Consider the following 5,806-nt stretch of genomic DNA (forward strand, 5'->3'; position numbering starts at 1 on the left):
TGTATGTAAATATCAGAATATCAGATTTGGGGGGACTGACCCTTGAATTCCATATATTGTATGATTTTTTTTTTAAATTTAGTACAAAAAATCCATTTGTACATTTTCAGTTGACTTTTGGCAGCAGTCAGCTGGTGAGCATGTTTGGCCGAGCAGAGGAGGGAAGATGATTTTGGCACGGCATCATGCGATATGCGTACAAAGTCATCAAGCGTAGAACTGATGAGGGATAATTATTAAACACATGAACTCATTAACCATATATCAGAGATGTTAGACACGGTGTACAGGGAGTAAAACGTGACCTTCACAAACAATAGTGGATGAGCCAGGCTAAATACACTGCTTAAACTTATCATATTATCATATCAGGGTCAATACCAATGTAGGATGTGCTAGATGCATACAATAGGACGATATAGGATCATTGAAAAAAGAAAAAAAGAAGAAAATGTTTTAGTTTTATATAATATATTGTGTTTAATCTGAACTGTGAGAACATCGGACACAGAATTACGAAAAAATCCACTTGACAATACATTTGTTTCCCTCCTCACATGCTAATGATTGGCCTCTCTGTCACTCTATATACAGGTAGCTATATAGAATATACAGATGAAATACATATAATGTCGCTGTTTTACTTATCATAGGATTTTTATTTTTGTCAATACAGACCAATGATTTACACAGCTCTGTCTTGCAAGGCAGGAGACCTGATATTTATCTGCTGTAGTTATATAAAGCTGGCCATACACATATAGATTATCTGCAGATTTTCTATGGTCAGATAGAAAAAGTGCAACAGATTCCTCCATCTACGCTAAACTGTGTGGATGGAGGAATCTCCCACTGGGCCAAGCTTCAGTATCTTGCTACTCCACCCCGCTGGCACTCAAAATACCTGAACAATGTCTGCATCCAATCAGATTGTTCAGGTATTTTGACATGCAGCGGGGCCGAATAGCAAGGTACTGAAGCTTGGCCCAGTGGGAGATTTTTCCATCCACACAGTTTAGTGTAGATGGAGGAATCTGTTGCACTTTTTCCATCTGACCATAGAAAATCTGCAGATAATCTATAGTTGTATTGCTAGCTTTACCTTTACAGGTCTTGTCCCTCCCCCGCCCTGTGACTGGACAGTGGAAGAAGTAGCAGCAGACTGATAAACGCATCGCTCTGCTCTCTCCTCTTATCATTATATTAAGCGCATAAGCACTGCAGCAAAACTGATTGGCTCCTAGTGCTGCTTCTCTCTCCCAGCCTGAGCTCTGCTGTACTGAAAGAGGCTGCTAACAGGCCGAATTTAGGTACTTACAATGCTTACGTTAAACAAATGTATTTAATATCTAGGAATTATGTATCATAAATACATACATATTATACACAATAAATAAATACAGAGCTGTAAGTGTCATTTGTGTCATAAATCAGACATTAGATCATCCCTTCATTTATTTTGCTGCAACTTTTGGCTTATTCAGGGTCATTCACTGATCCCCATTGCAGCACATCTTAAAAGAGAACTATGGCCCAACCTTTTTTGGCCATAGTTCTCTTTAGGGTCACAGGAGGACATTTACTATGTCCTCCTGTGACCCAAAACTCAGCATATAGCGGGCTATAGCATATAGCCCACTATATCCTGACAGCGCAGAGCAGTGCTGTAGCCAGGAAAGATCCTGACACCTGGTTTACAGCTGTTTCTGCCTCACTAGAGACAGAGACAGCTATGCCCATCCCCTCCCCTTTCTGTCCATCCAGTCAGGAATGGAGAGTGTGGAATCCCTGCGGGGAGTAGAGATTGACAGTCACCGCTCTCTGCAGGGAGAAGATTGGGAACTGAGCGATCAGCAGTATAGATCCGACGGGTTACAACTTCAGTGTCACCCCTTGGCTCTAATTATGGGGACGAGTGCAGTTCACTCTCCCCATAGTTTTCCTTTAATAGGACATATCAGTATTTTAATGCTTTGTACTGGTTTCGGGAAAACAGTCAAGCGCTGAAATAAGGGTGTTAGGAAACAGCTACCTTTATTTTTACTTTGAAGCTGGTCTGCAGGCTGATATAAAACCCCCATTAATCCGTTATGTATTTATTAAGAAAGTTGAGAGAGAGAAGTAGAATGAACATAGGTGTGAGCTCATCATTCTGCTGCTGATCCTCCACCATCCAATTGCAGGCTGGGAGCAGGTAGATGACCAAGCCATATTGCTTAAAGAACAACTATGAGGTAAGTGATTTTCCCTCATCCTCATAGTTCGAGCCGACGTGTGACATTGAAACTGTCATAAGTCGGCTCTATTGATCAGGAAGTGAACGAACACATACCGTCGCTCGCTCACTTTCCGATCATCTCCCTGCAGAGAGCGGTGACTGTCAGTCAGGGATTCCCCCTTTCCGATCCTCCACCGCTGACTGGAAGAACAGACAGGGAGGGGCGGGCAAAGCTGGCTCTGCCTCTAAATAGGCAGAGCCCGCTGTCAATGAGCCAGCTGGGTGGCTCTTGACAGTATTGTCGGGATCTGACCTGGATGCAGCACTCTCGGTATATAGTGGGCAATAGCGCCCCCTATATATTGAGCTTTGGGTCACTGAAGGACGTTAGTATATGTCCTCCAGTGACCCTAAAGAGAACTATTGGATAAAAAGGTTACCCCATAGTTCTCTTTTAACTACAGTCGAGAAAAGTGGGGTCACAGGCCCGACTCTGTGGCCCATTTGACCAGTAATAATCTGAAGACTAGATGAACAGAAATACAAATCCTTTGGCGTGTAGAATGGCTATTTCCATTGTGGATTATCTGTTTGTCTGGCGATGAGCTTTAAGTAAAAAATTATTCTGTAATCTTTTATAGTGCATGCACAGCATTTTCCCATACACTTTGTACTTAATATTTTGAATATTTCATTAATCTGTTAATGGATGGAGGGAAAGGTCTCCTGACCATGAACCATCCCGTCTCCCTTATTATTGCTAGCAAAATACACTCAGTATCTTCCATTTCCTGACAATAACCAGTTATCTGCGATTGGACTTCCGCTCATCCTGGTTCTATTTTGGCTCATCTTGTTTTGAAATCACACCGTGTCATGTGAAATTCTAAAAAAAAAAAAAAAAAAAAAAATTTTAAAAAAAAAAAAAAAAATGAGGGAAAAATACTAACCAGGCAGGAAAACAATAAACAGGAGAGGTCTTATCTGTATGTTGATACCACGTTCCGGGATGAGAGTGAATCACGATTTTGGTCACAGCACATGATCATATTTTTTATCACATCTTCAACCTGGAACAGATAATAATATCCAAAAGTGAAATTGTTTTTCTTGGCTGAAATTAGAGATAAGTTTAGGAAGAACATGACTAAGTAGAAAACAATATAAAGACTGCCGTTTTTGCTGACTAATGGTGGCGCAATAGAAGCAAGCAATACTCTCGATTTTGAACATTTCTTCTGATTATTGGGCTATTTCTGCTGTCACTCGCTTTTGAGAAGAGCAAAGGATCATAATAACCAAACAGCTTCACTGTCGGTGTCAGGCGGGTGACCTGCTATGTCCCAGAGCTTGTTCAACCCATAAAAGTAGAGATATCTCCATCTCTCAATACTTCCACTTGGCTGCTCATTCCCGTGTTACTTATATCCATCTTTTCTTCATGACCCTACTGATGGGAATCTTGTTGGAGCGAGGTGGAGAAGCCCTTTATAAACTCCAAGCTGACCTGACCAGAGCCTACACAAGGCTAAGGACTCCCTGCCTGTCCCTATGTGACAGTGTTAAGACCTTTGTGATTGCTGTTGGTGCTGCATAATGGAAGGAAGAAGGAGAAAGTCACATGTTCCTCGGTACTTGGAAGTATTGGACTTGGCTTTGGCCAGAAAATGGGGTAGCATAACAGCAAAATGAAGGTGAGTGTAGGCACAGTTGGGGAAGGAATTCATGGAACCTGTTGCTTTGGCCTGCAAGGGCAAAGCATACTGTAGGTTCACTTTAAGTCTATCTACTCATTTGAAATGGTGGTAGGCATACCTACTTGAGAATAAGGGTGTAGCCATAGCAGACCATGTGACTGCTATTGGGCCCAGTGCTGTCTGGCTGTACAGTGATTTACACAGCTAGCAAGCATATTTGGCAAATACATTTGGATATGTGTATAGTTTGTATAGATTTGGAGCCATTATACAATTCCTATGAAAATGTCAGCATTTTGTACCAGCCTTTGGAACCAAGGTTAGAGAGGCAGAAGGGCCCTTTTGATGTTTTCATCGTGGTCCCCATCTCACATTGTTATGGCCCTGCGTGACATCTGAGCTGACATGCCTGTTGTCATCCTTATCTTCGGGGGATCACTCAGAAAAGCTTTTATTACATTTTGGTGATTGAGTTTACATCTACTTAAAGCCAATGTCAAAGCAAAATGAAATAAAAAAACATATTTCATACACTATATTGCCAAATGTATTGGGACACCCCTCAAAATCATGGGATTCAGGTGTTTCAATCACCTCCATGGCCTCAGGTGTATAAAACCAAGCACCTCGGCATGCAGACTGCTTCTACAAACATTTGTGAAAGAATGGGTTGCTCTCAGGAGCTCAGTGAATTCAAGAGTGGTACCGTGATAGGTTGCCACCTGTGCAATAAGTCCATCCGTGAAATTTCCTTGCTACTAAATATTCCACGGTCAACTGTTAGTGGTATTACAAGAAAGTGGAAGCAACTGGGAACAACAGCAACTCAGCCACAAAGTAGTAGGCCACGTAAAATGAAGAGCGGTGTCAGCGCATGCTGAAGCACACAGTGCTCAGACGTCGCCAACTGTCTGCTGAGGCAATAGCTACAAACCTCCAAACTTCATGTGGCCTTCAGATTGGCACAACAACAGTGCATAGAGAGCTTCATGAAATGGATTTCCATGGCCGAGCAGCTGCATTCAAGCCTTACATCACCAAGTGCAATGCAAAGCGTCGGATGCAGTGGTGTAAAGCACGCTGCCACTGGACTCTAGAGAAGTGGAGACGTGTTCTCTGGAGTGACAAATCACACTTTTCTGTCTGGCAATCCGATGGACGTGTCTGCGTTTGGCGGTTGCCAGGAGAACGGTACTTGCCTGACTGCATTGTGCCAGGTGTAAAGTTTGGTAGGGGAGGTGGGATTATGGTGTGGGGTTGTTTTTCAGGGGTTGGGCTTGGCCCCTTAGTTTTAGTGAAGGGAACTCACCATAACCCTACCTCATCTCCACCCTTCTCCTCATCTCCATAACCCCAACTCATCTCCTGTCTTCTACTCATCTTCATGACCCCACCCCATCTCCTCCTCTCTCCTCATTTCCATAACTCAATCTCATCTCCTCCTCTCTCCTCATCTCCATAACCCAACCTCTTCTTCTCATCTCCATATCCTCATCTCACCTCCTCCCCTCTTGCTCAGGCAAAGAGCACTAGACGTTATCAGCTCACAAGATTTCTGTCACGATCAACAGGTATTTTTGGCACTTATCAAACAGATATAACAAAATTATTTTCAAAGGTATTTTTAGCAGACTAAAAGGGAGCAAATAATAGGAGCTCATTGTTAGTGTTTATGTACACTTTAAGTACTTTTCTTCCTTATTAGGTTACTTGATATGTGAGGCACAGGAACCCATAATAGAAGCAAAGATGTCAAAAGGAGGGGTAAGAGCACCAAGGGTGGGTGAGAACATCTGAAACTTCAAGTTGGGTGGGGACAGAGCAAGGAATTAGTGCAGAATAATGCAGCTACAACTGAAATATCACTTCGGAGAGAAGGGTTCATGCAGCA

Source organism: Nanorana parkeri, unplaced genomic scaffold (assembly GCF_000935625.1).
Source record: "Nanorana parkeri isolate BGI_ZX_2015 unplaced genomic scaffold, ASM93562v1 scaffold211, whole genome shotgun sequence".
Lineage (NCBI taxonomy): Eukaryota > Metazoa > Chordata > Amphibia > Anura > Dicroglossidae > Nanorana > Nanorana parkeri.